Below are 18,988 nucleotides of genomic sequence, written 5' to 3'. Positions count from 1 at the left end.
AGCTTGTGAAGCCAACATCTTTCCCTTTCAGCATTGAACTCTTCATCAACCCCTACCATCCATTCATAGGCAATTTTCATAATGTCTGCTGTTACTGCTGTTACAAATATGTACAACGTCCCTCTTGTTCTTAAGCTGAGGATTTAGTATAGTCTCTGATACTTCCTCTAGCAGAAATCTCTACTGATCAGTTATTACCTCATACACTCCTATGGCCATGTGACATTGATCAAGGAAAGGCTCAACACAGAGGCAGTCAGTGCAGGGGATGTGCTCTTTATTTTCTTTTAAGTTGGCAGAGTGAGGAATGGTGAAAGGCCGACATGTGGGGAGTGAGGCTGTGTGCAGGCAGTGAAGTCTCGGGCATTGAGTGGAGAGCGTGCAGCGGCGGCGACGACGACGACGAGACGGAGGGGAAGCAGCAGGATTTTCTCGGCAGCGGAGCGTCGTCCTCGCTTATATCTGCGTCTGTGAACAACAGGGAGACAGCCGTTAGTGAAGAATATTTCTCCACTTACCTTTATGTTGGTAGAGTGGCCACGATCTCCTTTTATAGCTCCTCATCTTCTCCGGGAGGGTGAATAGGAGCCGCGCCACTCATTGGCTGCCAGCTGTCTTTTCAGCCCCACACCATCAGTCGCGTGAGGAGAGTTTGATGTTTTACATGCGTGGGCTGTTGGCCCGCCATCACAGGCTGTCTATAGAAATGACTGTTTCAGACCATCGCACCAAGTCCGAGCTGCCTGGTGAAGACCTTGATTTAACCTTGATCCATAGAGAAGACCCAGCATTTTCATGGGGACCCTGATATCAGCAACATGGAATGAAGTACCTAACGTGAGTCTTCAATGTAGCAGATAGCAGCAATGATAAGGGTCAAACTCTTACTGTAGCAACCCCAGTTGAATGATGGTCAGCACGTCAGCTGGACACCAGAGGAGTACTGCTGATTCTTCTGGTCACTGCAGCTCACCAAGGTCAGATTCCCTTTCACCTACATGTAGCAGCCATAATGCCATTCAATTGGCAAAGGCTCACTTGGGGACGGTCCCTGGTCTAGGTCTCTCTCACTCACACTTTCTCACTCACAGCTCCCCAAAACCTGGTTCCCATCCCATTTTTTTCTCCCCTCCTTCTCCTTCTTCTCTGATGTCTCCCCCAGCTCCCTCTCTCTCCAGCCATGTAGAACTTTCTGTGCCCACCAGGACCATGCCAAAGCAGTTTTTCTGGTGCAGTGGGGAAGCTGGGCATTTCCAGAATCAGTGTTCCCTCATGGAAGAGGGAACACTGATCCGGATCCCTACACACCACAGGCCTCCCCAAATTGAGCAGGAGCATACCACGTGCCAGTAAGTATACAAGGGAGTACACATCAGGACTTGCTGGACTTGTAACCAGACCACCGTACATCAAAGCCTGGTTCAATGTAGGGCATTGTGTAATGCAGGATTGGTGAAAGTGAGGTATGTGCACTGGGATTATTAAGTTCTGGAGGCAAAAGAATAGAATAGACATGGTAGTTAGTCCTCGCCTCACCCAGCCCCTAATTCTTGGGACAAGGTGGCCGGGGTGTCAGCCATTTGTAAAGAAAATGTTTGTGACTGGGTCCTGAGATGCATGGTGTGCAATGTGCACAGCTTTGGCTGGGGAGGCGGTGCCAGGGCTGTCAACATCAGCTCTGACGTCAGTTCCAGACAGGGCCCCTCCACCCAGTTGTACGACCAGATGTACGGGCATCTTAGACGCCATTAAAGAAAAAGAATTTCACTCAGAAAAATTAAATTCAATATGTTTTGGACCTGGGACCTTGAGACACCTAACAGAGGAGAATTTGCATCAGGTCCAAGAACAGCAGTCCCAACTGTATAACAGGGAGATAAATGGAGATAAAGTGCTTGTATTACTTCCCACATCAAGCTCTAAATAAACTCGTGAAGTGGCAAGGGCCTTTTGTAGGCGAGATGGGGAAGTAGACTATGAGGTCAGGCGAATGGATAGAGGTGATGCACTGCAATTAAACTACTTCAATCTCCTTAGAAAATGGAGAGAGGTGGTTCTTGTGGCTTTGGTGATTGTGGTTCCAGAGAGAGAGGAGCTGTCCCTTGAAACCCTTGTGAGAGGTGGAACTCAAAAGGGGGTGAGGCAGTTCCTGGGATTGGCTGGCTATTATTAGAGGTTTGTATGAGGTTTCTATCTAATCATGTTCCTGAAAACATGATTAAAGAATTCATGGTCAATAAACTAAAAATCCCGCCTGAAACAGCAACAAATTATCGCATTCTACCAAGTCCACCACCTAGGAGGGAAAAACCCCCAAAGTAAAGAACAACCACCCATCGTCGCAAAAGTTGAATGGTATAAACACATGGAACTTTTGATGAGCAAAGGAAGAGAACTTCAGTTTCCATGGGAAATTGTAATCAGAAGGAAGAAACTCCTAACCATAAGAAGAGAAATGTTAAAAGAAGGAAGAACAGAAGTTTTATCAGTGGATAAACATTTCATAGATGGACAGTTATGCCAAGATAAAAATGTGACCCTGTGGTTATACTAGACTCCATACTAGTCTCACTCACACACAAACACACAAACATGCACAATTAGCTCAGACTCCAGAGTTTAATCTGTCTAGTTAAATAACTATCTAACTAAGATAAACACTTTAAACACTAGAAATATCTATCTTTTTAATCTATCTATCTATCTATCTATCTATCTTGATTCGATCTACTGTATATATTGACCTACCTACCAAAAAAAATCCCCCTGTTTTATGCACACACAACACATAACCACACCACAATAACTGATTTAAATATCTATCTATCTATCTATCTATCTATCTATCTATCTATCTATCTATCCTCCTACCTATCTAGCTACCTGTCAGGTGTTACTCTATTACACACACACGTTTCATGATGGTTTACCAACATAAAATAGCCCCTTGATCTCTCCCAACCATTTTAAAAGCTCACCTGCCCAAAGCTTTACCAACATTTCACCAGTCCACTAGAAACACTTCATATCTCCTAAACACCACTGATCCACTGTCCATTGCAACCCTTCTGGCCTGTTATCTTAACATCAATACATGCATACACACAAGACACTGTTCCTAAACAACATAGAACAAAACACCGTAGGTTTAAGCTTGACTGCCTTACATTAATTCATCACACTGATGTCTCACTCCTCAGTCAATGTTTGCCAAAAAACCCACACCACCACTTTTTATCCTCTGTTGTTAACTGTTGCTCTTTGTTTGATTGCCGATCCCCATGTTTTATATCCCAGATATGCACCACCATGCTCACATACAAAACAACCCAATAAAATAACACCAACAAGTAAGCTTGTGTCTACACAGCAATACTCACATAGATCTATTAGTATGCCATCACACACATATGCATCAACATACAACAGTAGTACACCACTGATAAACCCAACAAGAGGTCTCCCAAAAACATGACATCAATCAAATTCCTGACTCGGAACATCTGTGATATTGGCTCAAAAAAAAAAAAAAAAAAAAAAGTACTACAGCATCTTACTACACTAAACACAGACATATTCTTATTCCAAGAAACAAATCTCTTAGAACCAGACAGTCACAAAGTACACACTCCACAATTCAGCCACATTTTGTCTGCCCACTACAATACCAAACAAAGAGGTGTAGCAATTTTGATAAGTAGAAAAGTCGTAGTCACACACAACACTACTGTCACCTACCCTGAAGGCAGATACACCATAATAAACATCTCTAACAGCAGCAGCCCGATAACTACAGCAAATATTTGGACCAAATACAGACAACCCCTTGATCTTCTGTACCTTCTTCACACATCTTGCAAACTTCCTGGACTCCCCAGTCATAATTGGTGGTGACTTTAACACAGCCATCAATCCAGAATTAGACGAAACTACCACTACACATAAAACTCATAATTGGCAGACCACAGAAACAATAAGGCAATACATGTCTGACTTTGGACTTGGCGACTACAACACCCAAACACCAAGGAATACACATACTACTCACCAGCTCACTGTACACACTCTCGCATTGATTTGTTTCTAACCAGTAACTCAATGATACCATATATATCAATCACACAAACACACTATTACTTCGTCTTCCTGTATCTCTCTCCTGGGATAGAAATCATCTTCAGAAGACAGTTTTTAGATGGTGCTTTAACACGTCACTACTTAAAGATCTGGAATTTGATAGCTTCATCAAAAGAGAATGGAGAGCCTTCATTGAAATAAATGATTCTCCAGAAAGCCCACCAAAGCTAGAAACAGGGAAAGCCATTCTCAGAGGAAAAATAATATCCTGTGCATCATATAAGAAATAGAAAAACATTGAAAATGAAAGTAAAGTAGAACAAGATATTAGGGAATTAGAGAGACTAACAGCAATCAACCCCACAGAAAGCACAGAAATTGAATTAAGAAACTCAAACTAGAATACAATGACCTCATAAATGAAAAACATTAAATTCCTACTACAAAGACTCAGGCATGAAAACATGGAATATAATAATAATAATAATAATAATAATAATAATAAACATTTTTTTTTTGGGGGGGGGGGGGGGGTACTTACTTATGTTTTACTAAAATATCTCACTTTTTTCCTCTTCTATTATGTACTGCTGTTATTTTTACTACTTCATTTATTACTATATTGTATTTTATTCCCACATTGTAGTGATTTATCTGTTTGAGCAACCTCTGGCACAAGAATTTCCCTTGGGATGAATAAAGTTCTATCTTATCTTGTCTTATCTTATCTTATCTTATCTTATAAATCCGGAAAATTCCTAGCAAACCTCATTAAACAAAATAAAGAAAAACAACAATCCCAATTATAAAGAACAGGAAAGACCATACAAACTACAGAGGGAATTAATAATGCAGGTCCTGATGGTTTCCCGGCTGAATTCTATAAACAGTTTTGGGCTATTTTGGTACCACTATTTAACAGATTAGTATGCGAAATTAAAGAGAATTTGTCATTACTGACAGAAAAGTATACCGCCAGTATCTCATTTCACCTAAAACCCAACAAAGACCCCACATTTCCCTCCAGTTACCGTCCTTTATCACTGATCAACACAGACACAAAAATAATAATGAAGACTCTAGCTACTACAATTGAAATGGTTATTCCTTCAATAATCACCCCAGATCAAACCGGATTCATTAAAAGCAGACAGTCAGCCACCGACATGCAAAATCAGTTTATATGCTGACAAAATTGTACCTTTCTTGCAAAAACCTACAGATTCAATACAAGATCCACATAATTGCAAAATATTCCAAACTTTCCAATTACACTATTAACTGGACCAAATCCACTATGCTCCATCTCAACAGGAAAGTCCCTGAAACTACAATACAGTCTCTACCCATCCCCATAAGCACTGACTACATCACTTATCTTGGTGCTAAAATCTCTGCCAAGCTGTCAGACCTGCATAAACTCAATTTTAACCCATTAATGAACACCATAAGTAATGATCCCCAATGCTGGATAAACCTTCCCCACTCTCTCACTGGCAGAATAGCTGGGGCTCAACCTCCCTCTTCCTTGTTCAAGTCACTCAATTCCAGTATAACTAAATTTTATTGGAAAAACAAACCTCCCAGAATCAAATTAACCACCCTACAAAGACCCAAATATCATGGAGGACTTGCCCCAAACTTTCAACAATATTACCTCACTAACCAACTCCAATATATAATCAAATGGATAAAACCCAGCCGGTCAAATGAGATATGACTAGATACTGAACAAGCAACATTCAAAGAAATCAGAATCTCGGATCTACCATTCATCAGCACAGCTATCAAACGCCACCCCTTCTTCAAAAGGCCAACAATTGCAGAAACTTTAACATCTTGGTGGAAATTTTATAAAACTATAAATTCACCTCTCCAACTAACCGAACACACTCCCATATGGCACAATCCTGACTTCTCAAACACGGTGAAGATAACAAACATCTTCACATGGGTAGAAAAAGGCATTACACACATTAAACAACAACATAATTTGTTGCTGTTTCAAAAAAACACCTTTACATCATTTCCATATCTGGCCAAGAAGCATAGACCAGAAAATAAACATTTCTTTGAATTTCTACAACTCAGATCCATTATATCCTCTAAAATCAACCTAAAAAACAACACATTAGACCTCCACCCATTAGTATTAGAACTTCTGAATATCTCACCGACATACTAAAATCCTATCCAAAAATATCCATCCATCCATTTTCAATACCGCTTATCCTACACAGGGTTGCGGGGAACCTGGAGCGCATCCCAGGGGACTCAAGGCACAAGGCTGGGGACACCCTGGAGGGGGTGCCAATCCATCACAGGACACAATCGCAAACACATTCACACTAACACACTATGGACAATTTAGAGATGCCAATCAGCCTAGAATGCATGTCTTTGGACTGGGGGAGGAAACCAGAGTACCCGGAGGAAACCCCCGCAGCACGGGGAGAACATGCAAGCTCTGCGCACACAGGGCATAGGTGGGAATTGAGCCCCAACCCTAGAGGTGTGAGGCAAACATACTAACCACTAAATCACCATGCCCCCTCATCCAAAATTTATAAAATAATATCCAAATCCAACTCTACAATTACCACACCATAAAAAATGGAAGATAACCTAGCAATCACACCCAGCGAAGATTTTTGGCCACAAATCTTACAGAACATGTCCTCCATAGCTAATAACACTAGCCTGCACCTACCCGATACACAAATTATACAAAATAATCCACAGAACTCACTACACAAGTAAAGTCTCAATGGTTCCCTCAAAGGGGGGTGGTGGTGGTGGGCAAAAAAAAAAGTAATTAAACTTTCAATTTAAAATTTAATGAGCATTAGTTTAATTAGTTTAATTAGCAAAAGTAAATAGTACAACATAATTTGTTGCTGTTTCAAAAAAACACCTTTACATCATTTCCATATCTGGCCAAGATGTGCATGTCAGCAGAAAGTTCCTCCTGTAAGAGCATCCAGACAGTCTGTCCCTCAAACAAACCCATTCACAGTTCATCCCAAAGGTGTTCAGTGTGGTTGAGGCCAGGGTGACCACTCTGTGCAGGTGATTCAAATTCTTCCACTCCAACCTTGGCCAACCATGTTTTCATGGAGCTTGCTTTGTGCACAGAGGCCTTGTCATGCTGGAAAAGGTTAGTCCCAGTGAAGAGAAACTGTAATGGCAACAGTTTGGGCAAGGCCCGCATGTAGGTGTGATGGTCAGGTGTCCACAAATCTTTGATCAGAGAGCTTACATTTAATGTAATCCCGAGGATGCACAGATACCTTTATACATTTCAGAAACACATTCATTTCACTGTTTTTTCTGAGATGAAGTTTGACTTATATCTTTTGAGCAGCTTTTTTCTGATGAATGATTTACTTGAAATACTGTTACTGACTGTGACGGCAGCGCTCCTCACATGACTACCGCCATGGTGCTCAACGGACAGTGGCAGTTATCTACCCTCCAGCAGAAGCCTGGAGGATATAAAAGGGACCAGCAGCCGCTCTCAAGGAGAGACAGTTATGGTATAGCACGGCACTAATCTCTCTCTCTCTCCCTGATAGAAGCCGAAATCAGCGAGGACGAAGATTTCAGACCTTTGCACGCCAACCCTCATCCTGCCTGAGAGCGACTCCTGTGCTCCCTGCTTCCTGCCGCCACACTGCGGCTGCCAGCTTGCCGCGCCCTGCTCAGTGCCAGTGGGCAAAGTCTGAGTTAAACACCAGGCCGAGGAGTGGGCCTTATACAAGAGCTTCCTGTACCCCTGCTCTTGGGTCAAGACTGGCCAGGTTTCTCCACTGCCAAGGTGCCTGGACCATCCCGGAGGCAGGGATCCAGGACAAAGCTGCTGTGGGTCTGGCAGGCCTGCCTGGCCCTGGGTGAAGGCACCACTGGGGTGACCTCAGCAGGTGAGATCCCCACCCCTACTAAACCTGTCTCCTCTGTGTTTTGCAGGTTGCCTGGGAGGGGAATTTTGAGCGGGGGCAGAAGAGGACAACAGACTGAAGCACTGCTGGGGCCAGGTGTGAGTCATTGAGGGAGTTCATCAGAATCCAGAGCAAAGGCTCCCGGTGGCATTTTTCCTGGTATGCGAAGGCCTCCTATACTTCCGAATGGATTTCTCTGGCCCGGGAGGGATGCGGAGGTCCATGTGTTCTGACAGCAATGCCCCCAGTGCCAGAGGACCTCGCCCTATAAGCTTGCACCTGCTCACCTCATTCCTCTCCGTATCATCGGTGTCCCCTTCGAAAGGATAGGCATGGATCTCATGGAGTCACTGCCAAAGTCTGCCTGGGGCCAGGAATACATTCTGGTCATCATGGACTACACCACCCGATACCCTGAGGCAGTTCCGCTTTGAAACGCCACCTCCCGGAACATCACCCGTGAGCTCCTCCTCCTCTTCTTTATCCGGGTTGGGGTCCCCAAGGACATCCTCACCAACCAAGGAACACCCTTTATGTCTAAACTAATGGCAGATCTGTGTCGTCTGTTGCAGGTGAAGCACTTGAGCACGTCCATCTACCACCCCTAGACATATGGACTGATAGAGTGGTTTAACCAAACCCTGAAGAGGATGGTAAGAAGGGTGGTAGACAAAGAGGGGAGGAACTGGGACCTTCTCCTCCCCTACATCCTCTTCACCGTTCATAAGAGTCCTCAAGCATCCACCAGGTTCATCCCCTTAGAGCTATTCTTTGGACGGCAACCTCAGGGACTGCTGGACGTGGCCGGGGAGGCCTGTGAAGAGCAGCCCTTCCCCTATCACTCCCTCCTCGAGTATGTACAGGAAATGCAGAAGCAGATTGACCAGGTGATGCCCATCGTCCAGGAGCACATGGAGGCTGCTCAGCAATTTAATCTGTTAAAGAGATGAACCAGCCCCCGTGGTGTCTGCGTTTGCTAGTCTCCCCACAGAGCCATTGGAGCATGCTTTGGTCCACTGAGGAGAGGAGCTCACCCCAGCACAAAGCCAGGAGCTGTCAGAGCTGGTGGACCAGTTTGCTGACGTCTTGACCTCAAATCATATCAGCTCCCGTGACCCTCCTCTGAACTCCCTTAGGGGGGCGCGGACCCCAGGTTGGGAACCACTGCACTACGGCATGAAAACCCCACTGGGAGTTGTGGTCAGACAGCGGCCCTACCATCCTAGAGGCCTGCCGTAAGGCGATCAAGGAGGAAGTCAGCCAGAAGCTCCATGATGGGATCATCGAAGAGTCCACCAGCCCCTGATCCAGCCCCATAGTTGTGGTGCCCAAGCCCGACTGAAGCATCTGGCTGTGCAATGACTTCTGGCGGCTCAACCAGGTATCCGAATTCGACAGCTGCCCCCCCACCGATGACCTCGTGGAGTGGCCCTGAGCCCAGAGGCCAAACCAAAGACAGTGTTCTCCAATTCCGGTGACCACTGACAGTATGTGACCTTCGGCCTGCATGGGGATCCTGCAACATTCCAACAACTGATGGACATCGTCCTGCAGCCCCACCGCCAATATGCCCCCACTTACATTGACGATGTGGTAATCTATTCCTCCACCTGGTCCGACCACCTCCACCATCTCAGGGATGTCCTGGGTGAGCTCCGGAAGTCTAGGCTAACCGCCAACCCCAAGAAATGTCACCTGGGCCTCACAGAGGCACAGTACCTAGGATACAGCATCGGCAGGGGGCTCCTGATGCCCCAAGAGAAAAAGGTGGAAGCTCTCAGGGACTACCCACGACCGACCACAAAAAACAGGTATGTGCCTTCTTGGAATGGCTTCCTGGTATTATTGCAGATTTGTGTCCAATTTCTCCTCACTAGGAAAGGCCAGCTGGACCGGATGCGCTGGAGTCAGGAGACAGAAGAGGCCTTCGAGACACTGAAACAGGCATTGACCTGCTCTCCTGTCCTGCAGAACCCTGATTTCAACCTCCCCTTCACTGTGCAGATGGATGCATCGGAGATGAGACTGGGAGCCATGCTGTCACAAAGCTTTACCACTATAGAAAGGGAGGCCCTGGCCATCCGGTGGGCAATAGAGGAGCTACGATGTTACCTGGCTGGCTGACCCTTCACTCTGGTGACAGACCACGCCCCTTTGCAGTGGATGACCAAGGCCAAATATTCCAATGGCTGGGTAACATGGTGGTTCCTCTCTCTCCAAGACTTCAACTTTACAGTGCAACATCGAGCGGGGGCTCAGCACTGTAATGTGGATGGGCTCTCCAGGCGGTTCTCCCTATGGGCCCATCACATGCTGGCAGTAGGCTTGAAGCTGGGAAGTGGGGGTGCTATGATGGCGGGCCAGCAGCCCATGCACAAAAACCACACAGCGCTCCTCACACGACTGCTGCCATGGTGCTGAACGAACAGAGCTGTTTCAGCACCACCATAGTTTTGGATAGCTTGAGAGTGCGTGGCTACAAGATGGGGCAGGGAAACTCGACTTGGCTGGTGGCCAATGATTACAGCAGTAGTTATCTACCCTCCAGCAGAAGCCTGGAGGATATAAAAGGGACCAGTGGCTGCTCGCAAGGAGAGACAGGTATGGTAAAGCAAGGCACTAATCTCTCTCTCTCTCCCCGATAGAAGCTGACGTCAGCGAGGACGAAGAGCTCAGACCCCTGCACGCCAACCCTCAGCCTGCCTGTGAGTGACCGCCATGGCCTCTACTTCCCGCCGCCACACTGCTGCTGCCGGCTTACCATGCCCTGCTCAGGGATGACCGTGATCTCACCCCTCTTCAGCAAACGCCATCACCTTCACACCAGCCTCTGTCCTTCACTGCCACTTAAAATAAAGAGCATGTTTCCCTCACCCTGCCTCCTGGTGTCTGTGTTCAGCTCTTCTACGGTCTTGTGTTGCTACACTGACATTTCCAGGTGCTCTTTTTAATATGCAATGCTCAGTAGCTTTCAACTGATTCCATACTAAAGACAATGTTTACTGTACTGTACATTGCAATTACCTATGCAAAGATTCACTACTTAAATAAATAAACATTTCCAGGTGAATTTTTTAATATGCAATGCTCAGTAGCTTTCAACTGATTCCATACTAAAAACAATGTTTACTGTACTGTACATTACAATTACCTACGCAAAGATTCACTACTCAAATAAATAAAGTGATTCAGGAGTTCACATTCCAAAGTGTTCAAAACAGTCTGTTTCGGATTTTTATAAACTCCTGTTATTAAAACATGATAACTGGCATAAGCAGAGATAAGCAGACTTAAATGGTATTTAATGGTATTAGGACTGACCACTATTTTATTGTGTTTTATGCTGCAACAGGTCCTGTTCTCTTCTTGTTTTTTTCACTGAGTGCATGTAGTGTAGGTTGGTCCATCACTCATAACAGGACAGTCACATTCCTTTTGAATCATGAGTCAGATTCAAATGCATTTCTCTATACCTGGGATAGTCTAAAAGCTCACATTATGAGACAGATTTGTTGGCATAAAATTTGTTTCCAACCCATAGCTGGTTTTAAAATATTATATCTGATCTCTGGTTTTGTGCAAGATGTGTGGAGAGTGTGGTGACTATTACTCGTCATTATTGAGTGCAGAGTTCTCTGGGCTACACTGAGAGGCCAACACGTGCTCTTCTCTGGCTAACCTCCTTTCAAAGTGCAAATCCCCCTAAATTCCCTAAATCTTTTCTCTTTCTCTCTCTAGCAGAGCCAATGTTTAATGCCCTACAAATAGGAAAAACTCTTCTTCTTATTCATTTTTTTGCTAATATGCCTTAAATGTTCCAGTTAAGCTGCATTCTAGCTCCTTATTTACACAGAGAATAGTTTGCATGCTAAGCAAATTATTTTACATATTTGTTAAGTGATTCTAATTTATCATTAGTTGGTGTCAGAGCGAAATAGTCTATCAGTTATGTAAATCTTTATGCACATTTCAAAGAAAAGTGCAATAAAATCATTAGAGGCATGTTTTCCCTTTGTACCCTGGGGTCTATTAGCACATTGCCATCCGGCATGCTGTCTCACTTGAGTCTATTACACTGGCAAACTGCCTCTTTACTCCCACAACCCATAGCATGGCCTGACCAATTACTTTTGATCTTAAGAGGACATGGCATGTGTAGGCTTGGTACTCTAAAGTGACTGTAAATGTTAAAAAATGCATCTCACCCTCCCTCGCAAATAATTTATGGCACCCAGCTTATTGGTGGACTTATTCTTGTGGAAGCATTTTTCAAAGAATAATTGTATGTATGTAATATATATTTGTGAATTAATGCTTGATGGGCATGAGGGCAAAATGCTGCTGTGGCCAGGTGCCTTGTGGCCCTGCAGCTGCTGGCCACACATAATTATTATTAATACTTTTAAATTTTAACAAATAATACTTTTGGTCAAATCCTAGAGTTGACTCTTGCTGTAACTGCTGTAACTGAAAAGTTGATACACTTCTGCTAGCATTTCCAGTACTATAAACATTGTACGCCACTGTGTAGAATTATCTAGGTGCCACTCTCTCTCTTTTTTTATCGATTGCATGTTGTGTTGTATTCTTTCTATATACATCCTTTTATTTTTAGCTCCATGGTGTTTGTCTCTCCTCTTTAATGTGGCTACCTCAACTAGTAGGCTGTAGGTGGAAAGCTTGTCTGCCATAATTTCTTTTGTGTTTATTTCTTCCTACCCCTTTTTTTGTAAGAACAGCATAATAAAGTATTTTTTTGCTCCAGAGCCTGATGTAGGTGAGATGGAATGGAAAAGACTGCAAGGCAATGCAAATGGTCTTTTTGATCTGTCAACAGCCTGCAGAATTTTGATTCCTGTTTTACAAGCAACTCCTAATGGGTACTATGATGTATTGCATGTCAGCTTGGCATTATTAGGGTTTGCATTTGGAGACTCTTGTTCATACTGATATTTTGTGCTTATTCAGCCTTTTGAATTTTTGCCTTTCATATAAAAAATTACACTGATGGATTGATAGGGAAACAGGTGCTAGCAGGGGGAGAGGTTTCAGCAGTAGGTGACGCTGTTGGTGGCACAATATGTGACATCTGCTAATCAAAAATATTGCTTGGGCTTCTAATTCAAGAATATGATCCTTCTCTTCTTTGATTACATCTTCATAAGGCATTCTATGAGTTAGACTGGTTTTAATGCAGGAAATAAGAAGATTCTCTAATCTTATCAACAAAAGTCCCATATATTTTTTATACCTAGCTTTTTGTTAAGACATTTTAAATATGTGTCTTCATTTTCAGCATTTGTTACTGGATATACAGTCCCGTCCAAAAGTTTTGGAAAGGCAAGGCCAATTCTTTTGTTTTTGCTATACATTTGGGTTTTAGATCAAAAGATGAGACATCAGAATTTCAGTTTCATTTCCTGATATTTACATCTAGATGGGTTAAATAGCTTAGAATATGGCACCTTTGGTGGTAGACCACCCAATTTTTAGGTGAGCAAAAGTATTGGAACAAATAGTCTTTAATTTACTTTAAAGTAAATAACAATTAATGTTTGGTTGCATATCCCTTGCTTGCAATAACTGCATCAAGTCGGGTACGCACTGACATCACCAAACCAAATTGCATTATTCTTTTGTGATGCTTTTCCAGGCTTGATTATTTTGGGGATTTCCCATTTCTCCACCCTTGGGCCATTCTATCACTTTGGTAGAAGTTAATCTTGGTTCCAGAAATTTTGTGGCTTATCTCTGTATTTCTTTGCAAATTCCAGTCTGGCCTTCCGATTCTAACTGCTGAGGATTCGTTTACATCTTGTGGTATGGTCTCTATATTTCTGCTCTCAAAGTCTTCTTCGAAAGGTGGACTGTGATACCTTCACCATTGCCTTGTGGAGGTTGTTAGTGATCAACAGTCACTGACTGTTGTATTGTGGGTTTTCTTTACAGCTTTCATAATGTTTCTGTCATCTGCTGCTGTTGTCTTCCTTGGCCGAACTGTTTGATGTCTGGTTCTTTCTTTCATTTTCAAGATATTTCTGAAATCATTGTATTGGCAATGCCCAATGCTTGTGCAATGGCTCTGATCAATTTTCCCTCTTTTCTCAGCTTCTAAATGGCTAGATTATCTTCCATAGACAGCTCTATGATCTTCATGATGGTTTATCCTTTTTAACAATAAATGCAGTCTTAAAAGGCAAAAGGTACCATGTTGTAAGTTGTTCAACACATCTAGATGTAAATATCAGGAAGTGAAAGCTGAAATTCTGATCTCTCGTCTCATATTCATTTTTTGATCTGAAACCCAAATGTATTCAGTATCTTGCAAAAACAAAAGAAGTGGCATTGCCATTCCAGTTCTTTCAGAGGGGACTGTATTTTGAATCTAGTGTGTTGCTTTTTAGTTTGAACAACAGCTTGGATCTAAATGTTGCTAGAGGTGGTGTGTGCTGCCTAGTTGAAATTTTGATTGATTTATATTGTTCTTAAGAGATCCTTCAAAAATGATATGAAATACTGATTCTTGTAAAGTGTAGTGAGGGAATTCCGCTTTGTTTCATTACTGAAAGGCATTTATTTGTGTGAGTGGCATCTTTTTTCTAAAAGAGCTTAAATCAGGCAGACAGGTGGTATTTTTATTTATTTTAGTACTTTATTTAACAGGGACAATGGACAGTCTATGACTGCCCCAGAATTCACTACAGAGCTAAATTTCATCTGTAGTCCCTGGGCAGGAATATATATAAAAAGAGGGGGAAAAAAGGGAAAAAATATGTATCAACATAAAATAAATTACACATAGTGTCATTAAAGTGTTAGGCAATAAATAACAGGCAGGAAACATAAAACATGGACCATACAACATAATGTTAAGGGTACATTGCGAAGAATAATAACACGATTGCAAAGAAAGTGGTACTGTAATAAATACCATTACATATCTAAGATACATGAATGTAGGAAAGGCTGCTAGATTGGAAAGTGCTCACTAATATAATGGGTTGCTAGATAGGAAGGTTGACAACAAGTGGTGAAATAAAAAAAAATTATCAAAGGTAAAAAAAAAGTACTTTTAAATTATGTGACAGTGATGATATCTAGTTGTTTTTTTGTCAAATATTTTAAATGTGTGTTTGTATAGACTGTGTAAAGGCCTAAGGGTAGTTTTTCCTGCTTGTGATGCAGTATGAAAAATGAGAAAGAACCATCAAATGCAAAAACACTTTAGCAGCATCTATTGAGAGTAGATTCCTTATAAATTTAAAATTTTGATGCTAAATGTAACTGCACAAACTACTTTGTAACATGCTCTTCAAGTGTCAGATGTTAATTTAAAATAATTCCAAGATATTTAAAATCTAGCACAATTTGTAATTTTTCAGGGAATATCGGGTTGGACTTCTTCCTCCTTTTTAATTGTAAAGAACATGCATGCGGTTTTCTGGACATATAACTTGAGGCAGCACTGAATAAGCCAGTCAGAGATTTAAATTTTAATTTTAAATTAATTTTAATTTTAAAAAGAGATAGCTTGAGCACCACCTGTTCTCTAGTTTTGGCATGTACATAGATCACAGTGTCATCTGTGTACATTTGGGTGTGTACATATGGACAGGCATCTGGAAGATTGTTCAAGTACAAACTGTAAGGTAGGGGCCCAAGGGTAGACCCTTGAGTATGTTTGTTTCAACCCGAGTACACTGTTTTTTCATAATCAAATAAGACTCAATCCATTTATTAACTGACAAATTAAAATGTGATAATATAGATAAAAGTACACTGTGGTTTAATGTGTCCAATGTCGTACGAAGATCAAGAAATACAGCACCTACAACCTCACCCCGTCCAGTTTTGACATTACTTGCTCAATAAAATAGGTAAGTTTCCGTTGAATTTAAAATAAATAAGTTTCCGTTGAATGTTGTTTTCTAAACCCAAATTGCATGGGGAACAATGAATTACTTTGTGTATTAAGAAAGTTCACAAGTTGCTCTGTTACTACCTTTTCTGCTTCCTTGGAAACTACTGAACTACTAACTACTGAACAGGCAGTGGCAACACTGATTGGTTTCCCAGCCTTGAAAACTGGGGTGATTATCCCAGTTTTCCAGCAATTTGGAAATATACATTGTCTGATTTGAAGATTTACAAGATGAGTAATGAGAGCTAAAAATATATCTTTATTGTTTTTCAAAAAACTCCATCCATATCTTTGGCATTAGAGTTTTTAAGGGTTCTTAAGATATTGTGAATTGTAGGCGCAGAGACTGTTGTTAAATGAAATACAGGATGTGCCAATTTGGGAAGAATAATTTCTTTAGTTCTTATTCCAGAGTTATCAGACAAGCACTCAACTTGTCAATGAAATAATTATTAAATGTATTTGCAATTTCATCTGACTTGTCAATTATTCTTCCATTAAGATCTAATTTTGATAAACAAACCTATTTTTAGTTAATGTTCTAGAAATGAGTGTCATATTATGATCTGATAATCCAGTCAGGAGGTTAAAGGGCTTTATAAATCTGTCTGGTTCATTGGTAAAAATGAGATCTATTAAAGTTTGTGAGGTAGCAGTAGTCCTGTAGGATCCTCAACTAATTGTGTGAGGTCATATAATTGAGTTATTTCTTTCAGTTTCCTTTTGGTCTTTCTGTCAGACCAAATATTAGGATTTGCTTCTTGTAAAGGTAATTTTCAAAATATTAACTTGCTCCTTTCAGCTTAGTCAAAGTTTCCTAATACATATGAGGTTAAACCTGACATACCGACAGGCGTTATTACCTCTCATGTTCGTGACCCAGGTTAAATCTTCTTTGTGACAATGTGGATGTGGGGGCGTGGTTGAGTGCTGGTTTGTGAATAGAGGGCGGAACAGGGAAAAGTGGGTGATAAGGATCTACGCCTGTGCGGGATTTTCTAACGAGTGTTCTGTGTTTCAGTGAGCGGCGGCAAGGATAAAAAAGGGGAGAGACGAGAGCCACGAGAGGGAAAGAGCTGCGCAGCACAGAGCTGTGTGTGTGTGTGTGTGTGTGAGCACATAGTGAGATAAAATCGCTGAAAAGCAAAGGAAAAAAAACAACAAAAAAACAGACAAATAAAAAGCCCCCTTTTGAGTTGTCCCAAGCCTGCCTCCTGTCTCCTCATTTCCCGCGAACTTCTAAGAGTGTCGCAGTGGTATTGATGCTGGAGTAATTAAAACATTCATACAGGCCATTTCTCATTGTAGTGAAGGAATGAATAGGAACAAGCTGATTTGTTTTTGCCTTGACCTGCAAAAAACACTTCTCGAGGAAAGAAGGGCCCTCTGGTGGTAGTACGGTGGTCACTTTAAGGTGATTGTCCAATTGCAGACACTTTTTATCCCTGGACCACGAATACATATAAAAACACTTAACTATGAAATAAACAGTTTAGTAATTAAAATGAATAGTTATTTTACCTTGAAAAAAATTCTGTACCAAAAAATAATGTCTTCATATTTTTTTTATTTCAGTACTTTGGCCTTGTCCCCAACCTAGGCTTTTAAACTTTTCTGTTTCAATAAACTCATGAAAACAGATCAAATCATACACATTTCTAGCTCAGTGGTTAAGACATTGGACTTCTGTTTGGAAGGTTGTGAGTTCAAATCCCAGCACTGCTGTGCTGCCACAGCTGGGCCCTTGAGCAAGGCCCTTAACCCTCAACTGCTCAGTTATATAAATGAGATAATCGTAAGCCACTCTGGATAAGGGTGTCTGCTAAATGTAAATATTGCTGCCAAAACATTACCATCACAGCATATTGTTTCTGGGGGGAGTAATCTTTCTTATGACCATAATTTTGATGGACAAAAAAAAATTTTTTCACTGTTTCTCTTTAAGATATCATGGCCCCAAAGACAGTAACACAAGAGTCTAGAAAATACAGAGACAAAGGAAATATCAGGAACACTTTGCAAGAGAAAAAGAAAGATAGAGACAGGAAAAAGAAAAGAGACAGGAAAGCTTAAAATCTCCCAGCAATCAAAATGAGAAAAAAGACATAAACACCGACAATGGAAAGTTGACCAATGAAATAAGAGAGCCAGTGATAGGCGAAGACAGGAAATACAGCAGTATTTCGCAAGTAACAGCCCCCCAGTCTCCAGTAGACCAACGACCAGGACAGAATGATGCTGAATGTTTCCAAGAATGTTCAAGTACACATCATAAAACACCTCACAGAAGAGGGCAGAAAAAAGTGAAGGTGAACAGAACAAAAGTCTATTGTGACCTTAGTGTAATCCAAAAGAAGCTAGAACAATCTCAGAGAAAGATGGAAAAATACCAAAAGAGTTGTACTCAGCTTTCCCAGCAGCTTTCCAATTTGGAGTTGCCAATGCTGAAACCTAAAAAACAAATGCAGCAATAATAGTGTTGTCAGAGGTTAGAAAAAAATACCATCAGTCTGGAGTGAAAGACAAGCAAATTGTCTCAAAGATTCTCAGATATTTTATGTTAACCTTTATGTTATCTTTCTGGCAAGTATTTTCTGTTGAGGCACATTTTCAAGTTATTAACCTATATACAGAGCTGTCGTTCATTGCCTGGAGCCCTGTGTTTAAATTTTGCTTACAACTGTATTGTTTTAATGTTGGCATTATTAAATTTGTTTATCTGACACCACATTCCACCATCCCAAGGGCTATTTTTATGTAAAGTGTCTTTTGTCTCTTTTTTATTCCATTTTTAAGTACCACGTTACTAACTATTGTCATCAACAACACATTGTCATATCATGGCACTTATTTTTCTGTAAATGTTTTGCTTATGTTTGTATTCTCACCATTTTGCTTTTGCATAAATTATTTCATGGGCTAATTAACACTCCATCAAAAAAAAAAAAAAACAGAAGGGGGTTTTCTGCACATAAAAAAGTGAAAATTGCTAGAAAATGAAAAGTTTGTTTTGATGGTGAAAATATGAAAAATATGTAATATGTTGTTTGTT

This window comes from Pangasianodon hypophthalmus, chromosome 6 (genome assembly GCF_027358585.1).
Source record: "Pangasianodon hypophthalmus isolate fPanHyp1 chromosome 6, fPanHyp1.pri, whole genome shotgun sequence".
Taxonomy (NCBI): domain Eukaryota; kingdom Metazoa; phylum Chordata; class Actinopteri; order Siluriformes; family Pangasiidae; genus Pangasianodon; species Pangasianodon hypophthalmus.
This window is presented reverse-complemented; position numbering follows the sequence as displayed.